Source organism: Carcharhinus amblyrhynchos, chromosome 24, assembly GCF_965287045.1.
Source record: "Carcharhinus amblyrhynchos chromosome 24, sCarAmb.v2.hapA, whole genome shotgun sequence".
Taxonomy (NCBI): Eukaryota; Metazoa; Chordata; class Chondrichthyes; order Carcharhiniformes; family Carcharhinidae; genus Carcharhinus; species Carcharhinus amblyrhynchos.
Genome location: NC_137347.1, coordinates 42,777,275 through 42,798,136, shown reverse-complemented (window position 1 = coordinate 42,798,136; position 20,862 = coordinate 42,777,275). Strand labels below are relative to the sequence as shown.

The 20,862-nt window shown below is 41.0% G+C and overlaps 1 protein-coding gene across 4 annotated transcripts in view; it reads left to right on the top strand.

Annotated features, from left to right (window-relative positions):
• Positions 1-20,862, top strand: part of ahdc1 (AT hook, DNA binding motif, containing 1) — a 184,833-nt gene that overhangs the window by 29,434 nt on the left and 134,537 nt on the right. For 3 of the 4 annotated variants that reach the window (XR_013889370.1, XM_080211326.1, XM_080211323.1), the window contains exons 2-3: positions 1,663-1,849; positions 3,535-3,635. The exons of the other annotated variant lie outside the window; for it this stretch is intronic. The gene's annotated coding sequence lies outside the window, so the exon portion shown is untranslated. The remainder of the gene's footprint in view (positions 1-1,662; positions 1,850-3,534; positions 3,636-20,862) is intronic. 4 annotated transcript variants of the gene reach the window in all.

Here is a 20,862-nt window from a genome sequence, read left to right as displayed (position 1 = left end):
AAGAATCTATTGATGACCATGAAACCATTGATAATTATAGGAAACACCCATCTGTTTCACTACTGTCCTTTTGAGAAGGAAACCTGCCATCCTTACATATACTGGCCTACGTATACTGGCACTGGAGAGGGTGCAGAGGAGATTCACTAGGTTGATTCTGGAGTTGAGAGGGTTGGCTTATGAAGGGGGACTGAATTGACTAGGGCTGTGCTCATTGGAATTTGGGAGATCTTATAGAAACATATAAGATTATGAAGGAAATAGATAAGATTGAAGCAGGGAAGTTGCTTCTACTGGTGGGTGAAACTAGAATTGGGGGACATGGCCTCAAAATAAGGGGGAGCAGGTTTAGGACCGAGTTAGGGAGCTTCACACAAAGGGTTGTGAATGTGTGGAACAGTTGATGCCAGCTCATTGAATGTTTTTGAGGCAATGATAAATACATTTTTGAACAGTAAAGGAGCTAAGGGTTTTGGTGAGGGGGCTGGTTAGTGGAGCTGAGTCCACAAAAAGATCAGCCATGATCATACTGAATGGTGGAGCAGGCTCGAGGGCCTACTTCTGCTCCTAGTTCTTATGTTCTTATGTCCATGTGACTCTGGAGCCACTCTCAACTGCCCTCAGCAACTGGGAATGGCAATAAATGCTGGCCAGCCAATGACACTTATGACCCATGAATTAAAAAAAGTGAATAGGGCAAATAAACTCTTAAATGCCTTAAACAGAACAATGTTTCCGTTTTTTCCATGCTAATCTGGCAGTTGGCATTCAGTTAAAAATCTTGATGTGTCTTCGAAGTAGATGAGTCCTCCAAACTGAAAACAAGGAACAATTAAAAATTATTGAATTTTTACTGAACATAAATAATTTCCTTGTATGGTGCAAGAGGAATTTATTTTAATCCAGGTTAAGGTCTCAAACCATCCTCCCTGTTGATGGTGCAGCTATTTCTTAATTTAAATATTTTAATGCAGTTGACATGTTCTAAATATTAATTTTAAGCTGTTTATTTTGGCAAAATATGAGAGCTGTTTTGTTTACTTTAGATTAGTAGTCCAGCTGTTTAGACAGGTACAGAGATAGTTTTAAAGGATGGGTATATTAAACTACTTTTGGTTTCATTTCCCTCCACGGGGCATTATAATGCTAGACTTGGTACGCACGTTGACACTGTGCTAAACATATTGACTTGAGAGCTTGCATAGGAGTACAAATCGATGACTTAAAGGAAACAAGATGGGCACTTGAAGGAAATAAACTTGCAGGGCTACGGTAACCAAGTGGGGGAGTGCCATCCTCTGTGTCATAGATTATTCTGTGACTGTATGACATTGCAGTAATCAGGTTTCACAGGATCCAAAAATCATTTTTTTTGGGTTGTTTCAATATTTGCCTGGTATCCGTACAGCAACCATTTTGTTGAACAGTGTCCTATTTTTTCTGCATGCACATCTATATAGTGAGGGTAACTGATAATTACATTGTGCTTTTTGGCTTTGGTTCAGGTTGAGAGACTGCTTGGTCAAATACTGCCAGCTTCATATTTTACAAGATTAACTGTGGTCTGGATTAATTTTGCTTGGCCTTGTCTTCTAATAGGAAAATTCTTTCAAGTCCTTGGACTGATAATAAAATCATATTTGTGCTTTTCTGTTTGTGCAGTATTTATAGCATCTTATTCACAAAAAAAAATCTACTGAGGATGCAGCTTTCAAAAGTAAAGAAAGATGATTCTTCAATGCAGTGATTACCAACAGAGAAGACAGTTGGTGTAAGACAGGTAGCAGGAGTACACTGCATAGCACTAATTATCTGTAGTGCCTGGGGAGTGCTGGAGACGAGCACAAAGGTGAGGCCAAATTCATTGAGTAAGCATTTTACATGCTAGAAATGTGCATTTAAATTGCTAAGAGTGGGTGCATAGAAGTTTCACTGGCACTTGTTCCAGAAAATTGTCCCATCCTTTAAGCAGGTTTTAAATATATATCAACTTGACTATTTATGGTTGTATCATAGTGCAAGCTGACTTGGAAGATAATTAGCCAGAGTTTGGTAAATTGTATACCAAGTGGATTTATGTTTCATGTTGTCTGTTATCCATTTGTCTGATACCTCAGGTTTGTTCTATAACACTTTGAATTCTGGGGACATTTTGGGCTTAAGAGTGATTGCTTGTGATTAATATTGATTGTTCTAACTTAGAACTTAAAAAAATGTACAGCCATTCCTTTTATTGCATGCATGGGGAGTGAACCAGTAATGTTTAGTTCTGTTATAGCATGTTATTGAGTGTTAAAAAGCCATTGCGATCCCGAGATTGTTTATGAACCATCATGGGGGCAAGCTTCACAGGTTAGGAGTCTGTGGTGTAAGCATGCCGCAATGTAATAACTTTTAATCACCACTCCTTGAAAGCAAGGCAGCTGAGTTCATACGTTCTCCTTCTCCATTCCAGGCAATTTACTCTCCTGAAGGTAATCACACTGGCTTGGGGTTCAGTTCCGCTGACACTCTGTTATCTCACTCAGTCCGTTCACCATATGTGAGTCTAGACTGTTAGCATCAGGCGGCCATTCAACAACACTTGGTGTGATTTTAATATTCCAGCCAATTTTAGCAAACGAGCAGGATGGATTTGCAAGAACAACTTGCATTTATGTAGCACCTTTAATTTCATAAAACATGCTATGGCATTTATGAGTGTAATCAACAAAATTTGACAGCGTAGTGGCACAGTGTTTAGCACTGCTGCCTCACGTCGCCAGGAGCTTGGCCTCAATTCCCAGCTTGGGTCACTGTACGGAGTTTACACGTTCTCCCTGTGTCTGTATGGGTTTCCTGTGGGTGCTCTGGTTTCCTCCCCCCGTCTGACAGATGTGTTGGTGAAGTGTAATGGCCATTAAAATTCTCGAACGGGCGCCAGAGTGTGGCGACACCAGAGGGGATTTTCAGAATAATTTCATTGCAGTGTTAATGTAAACTTACTTGTGACACTAATAAATAAACTTTCCACTCTAAAAATCTAAGACAATATCAGGGCTGATGACCAAACGTTTACTCATTGAAATAGATTTTAGGAAATTCTGAGAGGAGACAAGAGGTTGAAGGAGGATATTCTAGTGGTTAGGGTCTCTGCTGCTGGAAGGGTGGCTGCCAGGGACAGTGATTATAATTCAGGGATGTTCAAGAGGAGAAAATTGGAGGAGTATAAATAGCTCTAAGATATGCTGACTTGTGGATTAGTAAAGGCTATTTTCTCTTAAAGGTGGTTTCAGTTTGAAAGAACAGTTGAATCAGTTGTGATATTGTTCTACGTTGTAATTATTTATTTTGTTCAAGGGTTTAATATTAATGTCAGACCACCTATTCTAATTATTATGACTCGTGATATGCAAATTAGAAAGGTCAGGCAGAAATGCTATCTTTAAACGATCCATTAAAACTAATATCTCAGAAATATTAAACTAATGACTGGTTAGACATTTATTTTCTTACCTTATAAATCGTGACATTTAATTATCCACTATAACACAGGGGTCCCAGTGGTTGATAATGGAAACTGGCAGTTTATTGAACGCTCCCGAAATCTGCTCTTGCAAATTTAGCGTAACAATACCCAAGACACTGGACTGAAGGCAAGTATTTTACTAGTAAGATCATTTGAACAAATTCTTTGTTGTACTATCTCGTTAATTTTTGCCAGGAATGAGATTTAGCTGAGCAAGGATTTGCCTTAAAATGGTTTTGCCCTCTAAAACTTCGCGTGAGAAATTGAAAATGTGATGTTTGGAGTCTAGATAATTGGAAATTGTATGGTAACTAGTTTTTAATCTCGCACCTAATGTTAAGTCAAACAAGTTTTACAGCAACAACAACATCTTACATGTATAAAGTGCGTCCAATGGAATAAAACATCCCAGCAAGCCCCTCAGGAGGCAATTTTAGAGCCAATGGTCAAAAAAGCAAGCTTTAAGGAGCATCTTGAAGGAGGAAAATGAGATAGAGGGACAACAGGGTGTAATTGGGGAATTTCAAATCTCCAATCCTGAGCAGCTGAAGGTATGACTGCCAATGGTGGAGCAATTAAAATCAGGGCTACTCAAGAGACCAAGATTTAATTTAATTTGAATTTAAAGTTAAAATGGAATTTTGTTGCCAATTCATTTAAATTGTCCTGTTGAAAATTAAATGTATTCTTCACCCTAAAGATTTCTCTGAACAGTTAAGCTTTAAGCATGCAACTTCATAATAGATTATGCAATCTATTATTCAAGAGTATTTAAAACTTCAGCCCTCTCCTAATAACTTACTGGCATAAACTAGTAAGTTACCTTGTGTTGTGATGTATTAAAGTAATCCTCGCATTGATGTTTTTCTGTTGTGGTGCGATTCATATAAAAATGCCATGTCTGCTTGTCCCCTTGACAAGGACATTGTATTGCAATAATAATTTTACTGTCATGTTTATAATGCAGAAGCAATTTCTGTGTTTCTGATCCACAGGGGGGAATCTTGTGCTGCTCCTGGGAGCAGGAAGCTAGGCTGGCAAATTCATTGAGTGGGTAGCTTCCTGAAGGTGGTTTGAACTTTTGCAATAAAGCTTGGAGCTTGAAGTGTGTTGAGCTTCCTCATGGCAAACATTGGGAAGCGCATTTGCACACATCTCTATGTCATGTGTGCTCATCAAAAAGTTGGCTCATCATAAATGGGTTCCTTTCCCAATTAAGTTATTGCTGAGCAAACAATATGTGCCTTCAGATTTATGAGTGCAGATAAACTGTGTGCAGCAGGTGAAGTAGTCAACTTGCTGGAGTTGAGGTGAATAGCTACTATTTGTTTCCTCTTTGGGAGTGTTGCTCAGTGAGGCAATGTTTGGGTGGTGGAACTCAAAGGGGCACAGAACAGGGAGCCTGGCTAAGGGAGAGAGAGAGAGTAAATGGTGACGTACTGTGGGTACTGGAAAGTGGGAGGAACACTAATAATGAGAGTAGGATGAGTTAAGGTGCCAGATACAGGATCATGATCAGATAGCGAGCAGGCAGCCTCAGAGGGGAATTTATGGAAGTGGTAAAATATGGGGTGTGGATAACAGGAGGGGTCTGAACGGGAATGGTAATGAGCTTAGAGGGTAATGGTTGTAAGTACACATGGTGGGGCAGGGGGTGTGGCAATTAAACGGTAACATTGACTGGAGCAATGAAAGCCAGGTCTGTAAACTCTCTTTGAGATGGCTGGGCTTTCCTCCAATCTGAAGACACATTCAAGAGACCTTGGCCTTGTTGTCATAGATTTATCACCCACCTCATTATCAACCTAGGACCCCTAAGGATATAAACTGGGATATTGTAGTTGAATATCTCCCTCACTTAGAGGAATGCTTATATTGGGAGGCCAAGGGTGATAGAGGTGGGGGCGACGGTGGGTAAAGAGAAGGGTAGAAATGGTGGAGAGAGTCTGGAAAGTTACACACACTATTTTCTCAAGGCTCTTCTTCACAACACATGCTCTGTATGTGTGGATCTGGGAGAGGGTCTGAGTTAAAGGTCAGCACAATTGGCCAACTTAGTCAGGTTTGCGGCCTGACACGTCGGTCATATTGAGATCCCAACAAATTCAGGAGCTTTAGTGAAGTCTGTGCTGAAGGGAAACACAGGTTGACTGAGGCAGTGGACAGAGGTTGCAGGTGATTGTGGGGGAGGCAGGGGCTAGCTTCCTGTTGCTTTTAATAAGGTTTGAATGTTTTTTGAAGTATCCCAATATTCTGGAATGGTCGGACAACGATTAAATTCTTAGAAAATATGACATTTAGAGATATGTTTTTAATTGAGAGTGGCAAAAGACAAATGAGCCATGTATGTTTTATTTTCATTTGTGTGCTTTATAGATTATGCAGAGCTGTTATGCTGATCCTTAATGTGCCCATTTGAAAAGCAGAAATAGCTCCACAGAATGACGCCTTGAAACTAGCAGAGCAATATCACTTAATCTTATTAATACATCAACAAATATGAATGTAATTAACAGCATTAAAGGGAATAGATTGTTAAACATATTATAAGGAGGGGCTGTCTCTAAGCTGTTCTTTCCGACATCATTAGCAAGTTATAGGCTGTAGCCATGATCCATTCTTTAATTCTTCTCACAAGAATGGAGGAGGCATGTCAACGCCTCCATTTATAACATCGGTGTAAAATTGTGAATTTCAGCGGTGGTGGGGGAAATAGTTTACCTGACTGAATTATATGTGAATGCCCATCCTTTGTAACCATGATGTGGAGATGCCGGCATTGGACTGGGGTGGGCACAGTAAGAAGTCCCTTAATACCAACTTAAAGTCCAGCAGGTTTATTTGAAATCATGAGCTTTTGGAGTGCTGCTTCTTCATCAGGTAACTCATCTGATGAAGGAGCAGTGCTCTGAAAGCTCATGATTCCAAATAAACCTGTTGGGCTTTAACCTGGTTTTGTGAGATTTTGTACTGCATCCTCTGTCAGCTTAAACTCATCTGAAACTCTGCTGCCTGCCTTGTAGAAGTTGCAGAGATTAAACACAGCGTGGGTGACCGCTTTGCGGAACACCTTCACAGTCCACAAGCGTCACCCTAACCTTCCTGATGTATGCCATTTTAACTCAGCACGTTGCTCTCAAGCCCACGTGTTTGTCCTTGGCGTGCTATGATGTTCCAGTTCGAGGAGCACATCTTATCTCCCGGATAGGCACATTGCAGCCGTTGGGACTCAATGTTGAGTTTGGCAGCTTTAGATTGTGATCTTTCTCTATTTTAAACCCATTTTTAAAAAAAGTATCCCATACATATATTCTCTCTATGCAACCCTCCCCCCGCCTCATCCCATATCAAACCATTTATCTTTTGTTCTTAAAGTTGCTATATTTTGTTGCAGTCAGTCTCAGCCACATTTTAATGTCCAACACATGCTCTCTCTTCAGTTCTGATGAAAACCAAAAGGACTCGAAGCTTTCTCTCCCTTGCAGATCCTGCCAGATCTGTGTTTTTCCAGCAACCTCTGTTCTTGTTTCAGTTTCTACATCCATAATATTTTGCTGGTTTTCTTGTTTTACCTTTCACTCCTGTGCTCACTGACAGACAATACCTTGGGCTTCTGGCCCAACAATACCTTGGGTTAAAAATTCTCATAATTCCATCCAAATTCTTCCATGATCTTGCCCTGTAAGCTTCTCCAGCCTTACAATCCTCCAAGATCTCTGCACTCCTTGAATTCTCACCCCTTGCACACTTCTGATTTATATTGCTCCACCATTGGGGTCCAAGAAATGAGCTGCCTTGACCCTATTTGGAACTTTCTTTAATTGCATTGTTTATCATCTGTGCCTTCATGGGTGGCAGTAGATGATTTTATTATAGGCAATACAGTCTGATCCCTAACAAAACTCTTCAGTGTTGGGGCCGAAAGTTTTTGAGACAGAATTTGTCTTTTACAGCCTGTCTAGTGGGTGTTTCTGGCTCTTTTTATTTAAAAAAAAATCTAGCTATTTTCAGACAGATGAGCTGTGTTTTTGAAGGGCTATTAGGAACTGTTGGAAAAGCTTGGAAGATGTTGACAGGTGTTGTTGAATTGATTTGATTTTTTGATGTATGGTAGTTTTAAAATATGGTCTATTTAGACTAAAAAGGTAACACAAGCTCCATCGTGCACTAGAGCAGACAGTACTGTACAAATTTGCTTATAAATATTTCAGATCCTGTGAAGAAAGATTTTAGTTTTATTGTCTGCTATATAAAAAAAATTTAAATTTCTACTAAATTATTGACGGTACAAAAAAATGCCCTCTACAGAAAGAAGCTTAAGGTATATTAGTATATGTTTTTTAAATGATGCCCTGAGAGAATCAGATGGTAACAAACACCAGTGTACATGAATTATAAATTATCAATGACTGCAATTGTATTTTACACATTTGTACACTGAAACTGTTTTATCATGTGCCTTGTCATAACAAATTTCACTATCAGGAATTTTACTGCATCAGGATCTTGATGATTTAGCATAAACGACTAACGTTTTGATGTTAGTTGAATGATTTTAAGGCAAAGATAGATTTTTGAACAGTAAAGGAATTAAGGGTTATGGTGAGCAAGTGGGTAAGTGGAGCTGAGTCCATGAGAAGATCAGCCATGACCTTATTGAATGGCGGAGCAAGCTGGAGGGGCCAGATGGCCTACTCCTGCTCCTAGTTCTTATAAAATATGGTGGAAGTTGAATTGACCGTATAACTGTAATTTTGGGTGGCACAGTGGCAGGGTGGTTAGCACTACTGCCTCACAGCTTGAGGGACCTGGGTTCAATTCCAGGTTTGGGCCCTGTCTGTGCGGAGTCTGCATGTACTCCCCATGTGGGCTTCCTCTGGGTGCTTCTGTTTCCTCCCACAGTCCAAAGATGTGCAGGTTAGGTTGATTGGCCGTGATAAATTGCCCCTTAGTATCCTGGAATGTGTATATTTGAGGGATTAGCAGGGAAAATATGTGGGGGTTTGGGAATAGGGCCTGGGTAGGATTGTTGTTGGTGCAGACTCAATGGGCTGAATGACCACCTCCTGCATTGTAGGGTTTTTATGAACTGAAGACTGCTCTGTTCTTGACGCTGAGTTAGTGTGTGATTTAGAGACAGTAATCCAAAAAGCATTTATTGGGTACTTTGCTTCAGATTGTGAGTTTGATTCAGATTGGATTGCTTACGTCTAGAGAATGATTTCTATTACCTGACTGAAAATGGGAGACAAGGATTGAAGTATTTTCAGCCACTTGTGCATTGTTTGCCTAGGAGTACTAGTGTTGTATCTTTCCAGTTCATTGGGAGCTTCCCTTAACTTGGACACAGGCGATGTTACCAGTTTTAAATTTCAGCTGGGGTAGAGTCCCTCACTGCATCCCTAAAAAAGGTTTTTATGTTTGCTGTGCAGAAGTGGGGAGGTGGAGAATGATTACAATCCTAAGACTACTGCAGAGAGAGATCGTGTTGAGTCAGAGATTTATAGCATGGAAACAGACCCTTCAACCAAACTTGTCCATGCCACCCGGTTTTTATCACTGAGCTAGTCCCAATTGCCCACATTTGGTCCATATCCCTCTATATTCTTCTTACCCATATAACTGTCTATTTTTTAAAAGACAAAATCGTACCTGCCTTTACAGCTAGCTCTGGCAGCTCTTTCTAGACACTCTCCAAACTCTGTGTGAAAAAATTGTGTCTCTGGACTCTTTTGTACCTCTCCCCTCTCACCTTAAATCTATGCCTTCTCATTTTAGACATCCTTACCTTTGGGAAAAAGATGTTGACTATCTACCTTATCTATGCCCCTCATTATTTTATAGACCTCTATAAGATCACCCTTAAGCCTCCATGCTCCAGGGGAAAAAGTCTCAATCTATCCAGCCTCTCCTTATAACTCAAAACTATTAAGTCCCGGTATTGAAGCCTTTATTACTAGAAACAACTGCTTGTGTTGATGTTTGAGTTGTAATTCAAAGCTCCTTAGAGGCTAAACACTGAAAAGTTAATATTCAAATTATTCCTAATATTGGCTAGTCAAGGTTGTTCATAGTGTTAAATCCACTTATTTTCACAGTTAATGGAATAATTCTTATATCTGTGTTCACTTTGGCCAGGTTTCATTGTGTTTGCCTTAAATGGCAGAAGGAATTTAATCCGGACAAATGTGTTTTGGAAGGTTTAATGCAGGAGGGAAGTAAACAGTAAATGGCAGAATTCTTAAAAGCATTATCCAGGGATTTCAGCATGCAGGTCCACAGTTCCTTGATAATGGCAACACAAGTGGATAAGGTGGTTGGTCAGGGTTTAGAATATAAAAAATGGCAAGTCATGTTGTTGTAGTAGTATAGTTAGGCCATGTTTGGAACATTGCATACATTTCTGGCTACCACACTACCAGAAGGATGTGGAGGCTTTGGAGAAGATATAGTAAAGGTTTACCAGGATGCTGCCTGATTTGGAAGGTATTAACTATGAGGAGAGATTAGACAAACTTGGTTTGTTTTCACTTGAGCATGGAGGCTGAGGAGTGACCTGATAGAGGTTTAGAAAATTGAGACGCATGGATGGATGTAGTACTTTTCCCAGGATAGAAATGCTAATTACTAGGGGACATAGGCTTTAAGTAAGAGGAGAGTGTTTGAAGGAGATGAGAGAGGCAAGTTTTTTTTACGCAGTGGGTGTTAAGTGCCTGGAATGCCCTGTCAGAGGAGGTAGTAGAAGCAGAAACAATTGCAACATTTAAAAGGCATCTTGACAGATGTAAATAGATAGGGAATAGAGGGATATGGAGCATACAGAGGCAAAAGCTCTTTCGTTTAGAAAGGCATCATGTGTTGGCGCAGGCTTGATGAGCAGAAGGGCCTGTTCCTGTGCTGTATTGTTCTTTGTTTTTAGTAAATGGGTTTAGTGCTTTTTGCAAAAATTTGTAGACGGCACAATTTGTTTAGTAAAAATGGAAGAAGAAACTCTAATTATTAAAAAGCTGACATTCATTTTTATTGGAATGAGAATTTGTGATAGTTACACACTGTGATAATTGTGTCTGTGCACAATAACCTGAGACTAGGACAAGAGCAACGTATACATATGTACATTATCAGAGCTGCAGAGGTGTTGGGAAATGTCTCTTCATTGGAATTTCAGGGAGTACTGATTTTAAAAATATCCCCAAGCCTTTTCTGGGTGGGGCAAATGGTTTTGTGTCAGCAGCTCACTAGATGTTATCTAAGCTGAGTATGCATGAGCTACTTTAATAAACTGTTGGCAATTTTTCCCAATTTAGAGATTTTTTTCCAATACATCTTCCCTGGACTGATGGAGTGAGCAGAGTGAATCTTTGTTATTGTCTACATTGCTTCAGTGACAAAAAAACTGCAGAAGGTTGTATTTTAATTTGCTTCTATTACAGGCTGGATGCATTTCTGTCTTTCACTGAAAATTTAATCCTTTTTGATTAGCAACTGAGAGTCACTAATTGCATCAATGGTCCAAGTTTGTAAATATCACACAATTTGGCCAAAATCAAACTCTTCAAAGAAAAGGTGGCAGATTTGGTGCAGTGAATTGGTTTGGCTCTGTGTAAAACTGAATTGTTCCAGCACTTTATAAATCCAAATTAGTTGTTATATCGAGGTGCTTTCAGAGGCAGCACTGTTTAAAAGCTCTGTGGATTTGTAGCTGCATGAGGTCCATTCTGCCTGTCATAGCATCATTATTTCTCTCGTATAAAAACAATGTATTTTCCTTTGTAAAGCCGCACACATGCACACAGCATCACAATATTTGCCTGTGCACAACATCTTGGTTCCTAATGTCTGTTCAGTGATTCATGTTGGTGAGTTAACACATTTGGGTATTTGGTATTCAGAAGTTCAGGCCACCTGTGTTTAATCACCAAGTGTGTAATATTCTTCATTTTAACCATTTGTTCCTTGTTTACATTTGTGTACAAACACAAGGAATAGAAACAAAAGACCATACATCCTATCTAGTCTGTTCTGCTTTTTGGATTGATTGTGGCTGATGGTGAGCTTCAACGCCACTTTCCTACCAGCTCCCAATATCCTTTGAGATTGAAAATCTGTTTATTCCAGCCTTAAACATATTCAGAATGTTGACACATTCACAATTCTTTGGAGTAGAGAATTTCAAAGATTGATAGCCCTTTGAGTGAAGCAACTTCCCCTAACTTCAGTCCTACATGGATGGCCCCTTACCCTGAAACTCTTATCTTGTTCTAGGTTCCCCGGTTACAGGAAACAATAGCCTAGATTTTCACTGAGCCGTGTTTGCTCATGAGCGCTTTAAAAATGGTGGGTGGTACCTGAATCCTGGATTCCCAACCCCATACCCAGGCTGTATTGTTTTTGGGAGTACCTTTTAAAGGATGCAGGCTGATTCCTGTGAAAAGCCTGCATCTGGCACTCCTAACGTGGTTGACTCCATTGCAAGTCTCCAACCGATCTTAATCCTGCTGTATCCTCTGATGGTCCTCATTGCTATCTGCAAATCCACCAACCTTTGTGTTGTCCACAAACTTACTAATCAAACCAGTTACATTTTCGTCCAAACCATTTATATATATGTGTATATTACAAACGGCAAAGGTCCCAGCACTGATCCCTGAGGAACACCACTTGTCAAGGTACTCATTTAATACTTTGCTCGTTTCCTCTGGCTCCATGTGTAGATTCCCTCCCTGGTCCTTGAGCGGGCCAACCCGCTTCCTCACTATCCTCATGCTCCTTATATATGTATAAAAAGACATGGGATTTTCCTTAGTCCTGGTGGCCAATGACTCTGTGATCCCTTTTAGCTGCCCTTTAGCTGCTTGCTTAAGTTTTTCTTTCTACCTTCCTGGTATTCCACACTTGCTTTGTGTGTTCCCAGCCTCCTCACCTTGACAGATGCTTCCTTTTTCACTTTGACTAGGCTCACAATATTTCTTGTTATCCAAGGCAGTTATGCAAGATAGATTAATTTGGAAGTGTTTGAGCCTAGATATCTTTAATTCAACACTAAAGCCCTGCATATGGGTGGCTAACAGCAAAGAGAAATAGAAGCTACCCAACAATATGAATGTCCTGTGCACAAAAAGCGGGGCAAATTCATTTCAGCCAATTACTGGCCAATCAATCTGTTCTTCATCAGCAAACTGATGATGCCATCTATAGTGCTATCAAGCAGCACTTACTTAGCAATAAAACTGCTCATTGATATTCTGTTTGGATTCTGTCAGGGTTCTAATGCCATTACAACTTTGGTCCAAGCTTGGAGGAAAGAGCTGGATTCCGGAGGTGAGAATGACATCCCTTGACATCAAGACAGCATTTGATTGGGTGTAGCACACAGAGCTCCAGCAAAATTGAAGTCAGTGGGAGTCGGGGAGAAAACCAGACTGCTTGAAGTCATACTAGCACAAAGGGTGGTGTTTGTGGCTGTTGGAGACCGGCCACCTCACCCCAAACATACTACTGGCGGAGTTCCTCAGGGTAATGTCCCAGGCCCAGGTATCTTTAGCTGTGTCCTCAATGACCTTTTTTCTATCAGAAGGGGGATGTTTGCTTGTACAAGTGCTCAGTATTTGCAACTTCTGCTGTACTGAAACAGTCCATGTCCAATACCTGGACAACATTCAACCTTTGACTGACTTTTGAAGTGTAATCACCATTGTTATTTAAGCAAACACGTAGTTCACTGAAGGCCTGAATACAAGTTGAAGTTTCACCATTTTGCGATTTTAACTTGTGTGACTGGTAACCATCTCAGATTCAAAAATAAGAACTGGAAATGTACAGCAGATTGACCAGCACTGAATGAACAATATAGCTAAATTTTTGGGTGCTCGTGAGAGGTGAAGCTACCTATCTTTTTCAGATACTGGTTGATTTGCTTTGTAATTTGAGAATTTCATACTTTTATTTTAGATGTTCAATATGTGCTGTCTTTCAGATGCAGCATCAAATCCTGGTCCCATCTGCCCCCTGGATGGAGGGAATCCTGCCCATTGTCCTATCAATATTTACCCCTCTATGGAACCTAGCCACTGTCATTTTTCTGTCGTGAGAGCTAGCTGTAGCGAAATGGCTGCTGTGTTTTTCCACATTACAGCAGTGATTACAATGAAAGTTGTGGCGTTTCAGCAGGGAAAGAGACCATTCAACCCATCCAGTTTATGTTGGCTGTCCATGGAATCATCCAGTTTGTTCCATTCTCCCACTTTACCCTCCCGTAAGTCTGAAAGTTTACATCCCTCAAATGCCACCCAGTTTTCTTCTGAAATCATTCATCATCTATACTTTCACCACCCACAAAAGCAGAAAGTTCCAGGTGATTACCAATTGCTATGTTAAAAGAAATCTTCCTCAACTCCTGCTTGAAACCTTAAATTTGTGCCACCTAGTCCTTGTGCTGTCAGTTAATGGAATAGCTTTTCTTTGTCTCCGATATCTAACTTAACAGTACCTTAAGGGTTGTAAACTGCTTTAAGACAACCTATTGTGCTGTATAAATGTTTTTTCCTTTTTTTGTTTCTGTCATCTTCTAATAAAGCTACCCCACTTCCCCAGCCAGATTCGTGTATTGGTGTTGGAATCAATAGACAAAGTGCGCAACATGCGGGCTTAGCATTAGACAGAAAATAGCGTGAATGCAATGCAGCGTCGTATGAAAGAAAAAAATGGTTTAATGTTGGTGGATCAAGATGTGATCTTGTACTGAATTCTTCACTTACACCCCATAAGGGCAGTTAGAAGAGCATTCTTGCTTTCTCTGCATTGCTGTCATATTGGGAAGAAGCTGACAGCTGTTTCACTCAGTGTCAGTTTATTGTGCTCTGCGACACATGTGCTACTTAGAATATACTGAATATTTTGCAGCAGAAATTGAGGGTTTTCGGCCCAGTTCAATGTTCCTTTGCTCTCCCTTGAAATAGTTGATTCCTGTAGTGCACAGGAAGTCTATGGCAGCATTATGACAGATGTGAAGCTATGCAGAGTCCCCTCGTGGGGAGGATTGTAAAAAATGGATGATTGTTATTTTAAGAACAATTCAGCTTGCAGCAAATTGTAGTTGAAGCTAACAGAATAAATGCAAGTGATGCCAAAATCAGTACTGTCATTGTGTAATTCACCATTAGAGATATTTTCGATAGATGTTTTGGGATATTAAAGGAAATAATGTGAGGTGAAGTTGAGGCAGAAGGTCAGCCATGATAACTTTTTTTTATTTGCTCAGGGAATGCGTGTGTCACTGACTGGGCCAGTATTTATTACCCATCCCTAACTGCTCTCCATTTCAGAGTGAATTTGAGAGTTGCTGTGAATTTGGAGTCACGTGTAGCCAGACCAGTTAAGGATGGCAGATTTCCTTCCCTAAAGGACATTAGTGAACTAGTTGGGTTTTTTTTCACAATAATCAACAATGGTTTTCGTGGTTATCATAAGAGCTACTTTTTATTGAATTCTGCCACGGTGGAATTTGAGCGCAGGTTCCTGGCTCTTGTCCTGGGTCTCTGGGTTACTAGTCCAGTGACAATACCACTGTGCCACTGCCTCCCCTTAAATGCTAGATCAAATTCGAAGGACTGAATAGCCTACTTCTCCTATTTCTTATATTAATTTGTAACCTACCCACTTCTTTCAGCGTACAATAAATTCCTGCTGATCATGTGCCATGTCAAGGAATTATGACAGGTGAGGGTTGGGTGCTGACTAAGCAACAATAAAAACAAATAGACTACGTTCATTTCAAAGAAACCATGGTTGCAGCTCATTCTGTATACAGGGAAGTCTGTTACTAGATGTGAAAGGATAAAGTAGGGACTTTTTTTAAAGACAATGTGTAACTGCTTATTAAAATATTTTTTATTACAGATATTCTTTATAAATGCTTTATTTTAAATATTCTTGTGTTTCAAATACAGTATTTTGTATTCTCTGGAGTTGAGAAGAATGACAGCTGATCTATTTTGAAACCTGCAAAATTCCGAAGGGGCTTGATTGTTTCCATTGATTGGGAATCTAAAACATGGGGCATAATGTCAAGATAAGGAGCCAAGGATCTCAAGCTGAGATGAGGAGAAATTCCTTCAGTCAAGGGGCTGTGAATCTTTGGAATTCTCTACTCCAGAGAGTTATGGATGCTCCATCATGGAATATATTCAAAACTGGGATAGACAGATTTTTCGTGTCTCAGGGAATTATGGGATATGGGGAGAGACACAGTAAGAAGTCTTGCAACACCAGGTTAAAGTCCAGCAGGTTTATTTGGTAGCACAAACCACTAACTTTCAGAGCGCTTGCTGCCCCTTCGTCAGGTGAGTGGGGGTTCTGTTCACAAACGGGGCATATAAAGTCACAAACTCAATTTACAAAGTAATGATTGCAATGTAAGTCTTTACAGGTAATCAAGTCTTAAAGGTACAAACAATGAGTGGGGAGACTGTTAAGCGCAGGTTAAAGAGATGTGTATTGTCTCCAGCCAAGACAGTAAGATTTTGCAAGTCCAGGCAAGTTGTGAGGGTTACAGATAATGTGACAACCCAGAGTCTGGTTGAAGCCATCCTTGTGTGCGGAACTTGGCTGTCAGTCTCTGTTAAGTGACTCTGCGCTGTTGTGTGTTGTGAAGGCCGCCTTGGAGAACGCTTACCCGAAGATCAGAGGTCGATTGCCCGTGACCGCTGAAATGTTCCCCAAGAGGAAAAGAATACTCTTGTCTGGTGATTGTCAAGCAGTGTTCATTCATCCGTTGTCATAGCATCTGCATAGTTTCCCCAATGTATCATGCCTTGGGGCACCTTTCCTACAGTGTATTGTGTAGACAACATTGGCCAAGTTGCAAGAGTTTGTACCGTGTTTTCATGTGAGATAATGGCATCCGTGTCGATGATCTGGCATGTCTTGCAGAGGTTGCTGTGGCGGGGTTGTGTGGTGTCTTGGGTAGTGTTCTCCTGAAGGCTGGGTAGTTTGAGGTTATGCGGTTGTTTGAAGGCAAGAAGTAGGGGGTATGGGAATGGCCTTGGTGAGATGTTCGTCTTCATCAATGATATGTTGAAGGCTGTGGAGAAGATGTCGTAGCTTCTCTGCTCTGGGGAAGTACTGGACGACGAAGGGCGCTCTGTCCAGCGTGTCCCGTGTTTGTCTTCTGAGGAGGCCGGTGCGGTTTTTCGCTGGGCGCATCGGAACTGTTGATTTGGCGAGTCGAACGCCACATCCTGTTCTTATGAGGGCATCTTCCAGCGTCTGGAAGTGTCTTTTGCGATCCTCCTCATCTGAACAAACACCTCCAGGAGAACAGTGACATGACGCTACACAACCCTGCCACAGCAACCTCTGCAAGATGTGCCGGATTACCGACATGGATGTCATCATCTCATGTGAGAACACCATCCACCAGGTACACAGTACATACTCTTGCAACTTGGCCAACATTGTCTACCTGATACGCTGCAGGAAAGGATGTCTTGAGACGTGGCACATTGGGGAGACCATGCAGAAGCTACGACAACAGATGAATGAACACTGCTCGACAATCACCAGGCAAGAATGTTCTCTTCCTGTTGGGGAACACTTCAGTGGTTGCGGGCATTTGGCCTCTGATCTTTGGGTAAGCGTTCTCTAAGGTGGCCTTCAGGACGTGACAGCGCAGAGTCGCTGAGCAAAGACTGATCGCCAAGTTCCGCAAGCATGAGGATGGCCTCAACTGGGATCTTGGGTTCATGTCACACTATCTGTAACCCCCATGACTTACCTGGACTCGCAAAATCTCACTAACTATCCTGTCTGGAGACAATATGCATCTTTTTAACCTGTGCTTAATGCTGTCTCCACTTATATTGTCTGTACCTTTTAAGACTTGATTACCTGTAAAGACTTGCTTTCCAATCATTATTTTGTAAATTGAGTTTGTCTTTATATGCCCTGTTTGTGAATAGAACTCCCACTCGCCTGACGAAGGGGCAGCAAGTGCTCTGAAAGCTAGTGGCTTTTGCTACCAAATAAACCTGTTGGACTTTAACCTAGTGTTGTGAGACGACTTACTGTGTTTACCTCAGTCCATGCCCGCATCTCCACATATGGGGAGAGGGCAGGAAAATGGAATTGAAGCCCAAGATCAGTTACTTTTGTACTGAATGGTGGCAGAAGCTCTAAGTCATATGGTCTACTTCTGCTCCTATTTCTAACCGACCCTTGTGTGCGGCAACTTTTGACTGTTCCATGACCATCTGGTAGATGAGCAGGATGGGTCAAATACTTGACCCCATACAATTGCCTCCCTTTGCTAGCACCTGTTGCAAAGCAGACTCTTGTGTTCTGATGGTGTACCAGTGCTGTTATGTTTAGTATCCCTGCAGTGCAGAACTAGGCCATTCAGCCCATCAAGTCTGCACCGACTCTCCAAAAGAACATCTTACCCAGGCTCATCACTTTCGTCACTCTTACCTATCCCTTAACAATGCACATTTACCATGGCTAATCCACCTAACCTACTCAACTTTGGGCACCAAGAGGCAATTTAGTGTGGCAGTCCACCTAACCTGCGCATCTTTGGACTCCACATTTAGTCATGGTTTCTTTTGGGGAAGTTTATAATTGGAAAATGTTATCCTCAAATATGCAATACAAATAATTTTATTCAGATGTCACAAAAGGTTCCTCTGATATATTTTAAAAAGATAAGTTTATCAAATATGAAATGAAGATGTGCAGTACGACCCATCTACCCACTTGTTCCTTTTTTAAAATTCAATCGTAGGATGTAGGTGCAAACCAGGCCAGCATTTATTGAGAAGATAGTGATGAGCTGCATTTTTGAAAACAAGTGACTGTCTTGCTAAACAGAAGATACATTGCTGTGGGCCTGGAGTTGCATGTAAGCCAGACTGGATAAAGATGGCAGATTTCCTTCACTGAGGGACGATAGTGAACCAAATGAGTTTTTGTGACAATCTGATCGAATCATGTCTTGTCATTACTGATAAGTTATTTTTCTCCTTTTATTGGAATAATGTAATGTTGGCCTTTATCGCAAGGGGGATGGAATATAAAAGCAGGGAGGTCTTGCTGCAATTGTACAAGGTACTGGTGAGGCTGCAACTAGAGTACTGTGTGCAATTTTGGTCCCCTTATTTGCAAAAGGATATATTGGCCTTGGAGGGAGTACAGAGAAGGTTCATCAGGTTGATACCAGAGATGAGGGGGTTAGCTTATGAGGAGAGATTGAGTAGATTGGGCCTGTACTTATTGGAGTTTAGAAGGCTGAGGGGGGATCTTATAGAGACATAAAAGATAATGAAGGGGCTAGATAGGGTAGAGGCAGAGATTCTTTCCACTTAGAAAGGAAACAGGAACTAGAGGACACAGCCTCAAAATAAGGGGAAAGTCAGTTTAGAACAGAGTTGAGGAGGAACTTCTTCTCTGAGGGTAGTGAATCTCTGGAATTCTCTGCCCATTGAAGCGGTGGAGGCTACCTCATTGAATATGTTTAAGTCACAGGTAGATAGATTTCTGATCAATAAGGGAATTAAGGGTTATGGGGAGCAGGCAGGTAAGTGGAACTGAACCACTTTCAGATCAGCCATGATCTTATTGAATGGCAAGGCAGAATTGTAGTGGATCGCTAAGCCTTCAATCCAGCCCTCTGGATTTCTAGTTCACTAACATAACCATTATGCAACTGTACCCTCTTCATTGTCACTACAGATGAAAATAAATTGATTACCCACTGCCTAAATACATTTTCCAAGTACTGCCAGACACACTGATAAACTAACTGTTCCATTGGCTCTCATTTCTGACCCAGAGGCAGCTTTGATGGAGTTAGGAAATACCACTTCTCGCAATTCAAACAAATAAAAGTCAAATATTTTAATAACACTTAACAGTAAACAGAGGTGTAACATTCTTCTTGTTTCTGTAGTTATCCAAGATTTGTGGCGATATTAGTGCTGAGAACTGTTAATCACTGGAGCATGGCGTGGACATACAGTCAGTAGAGATATACAAGTGACTGCATTCAACTTGCATCTGCATCATGCCACCCCAATTGAGTGACAGGCCATGATGTATATAGCAACAAAATCTTATGTTTCCTACAAAAATCTTTGCAATCACGATGTTGCACAAGTGAAAGTTAAAGCAATTTTTAAAGCATATTTTAGACCATATGTGAAATTATTACCAAAATAGGCATTATTTACTTTTTAACAATGTTTATAATATGCAGAATGATTTATGACTGACAGCTGTAATAGAGGGAGGTGTGAATTCAGGGTATATTCTATGAAACTCTATGGGATAGGAAATTAAAGGAAAGAATTCCTTAAAACATAGACCTGGTCCTTTTTGGATTAACATGTTGGGGATGACCACTTGGCAATTGGAGAAAAGAGTGGGTGCAAGCGCACACATCCTTGTTTGATGCCACTTCCGGAAGTGGCATCATTGGCAGACTGGTGCAGAAGGTGAAGTCTTTTGGGATCAGAGGTGGGCTAGCAAGGTGGATATAAAACTGGCTCAGTCAAAGAAGACAGGGTAGCAGTGGAAGGGTGTGTTTCTGAATGGAAGGCTGTGACAAGTGGTGTTCCTGAGGGATCAATGCTGGGACCTTTGCTGTTGTAATATATATAAATGATTTGGAGGAAAATGTAACTGGATTGATCAGTAAGTTTGCGGATGACGCAAAGGTTGGTGGATTTGCAGAAAGCGATGAGGACCATCCGAGGTTACAGCGGGATATGGATCAGTTGGAGATGTGGGCAGAGAGATGGCAGATGGAGTTTAATCCAGACAAATGTGAGGTAATGCATTTTGGAAGGTCTAATACAGATAGAAAATGTACAGTAAATGGCAGAACCCTTAAGAGTATTGATAGGCAAAGGGATCTGGATGTACAGGTACATAAGTCACTGGAAGTGGCAATGCAGATGGAGAAGTTAGTGAAGAAGGCATACGGCATACTTGCCTCCATCAGCCGGGGCATTGAGTTTAAAAATTGGCAAATTATGTTGCAGCTTTATAGAACCTTAGGCCACATTTGGAATGTAGTGTTCTATTCTGGTCGCCACACTACCAGAAGGATGTGGAGGCTTTGGAGAGGGTACAGAAAAGATTTATAGGATGTTATCTGCTATGGAGAGCATTAGCTATGAGGAGAGGCTGGAGAAACTTGGTTTGTTCTCACTGGAGCGACTGATGTTGAGGGGAGACCTGATAGAAATCTACAAGATTGAGAGGCATGGACAGAGTGGATAGTCAGAAACTTTTTCCCAGGGTGGAGGAGTCAGTTACTAGGGAGCATAGCTTTAAGGTGTGAGGGGCAAGTTTAAAAG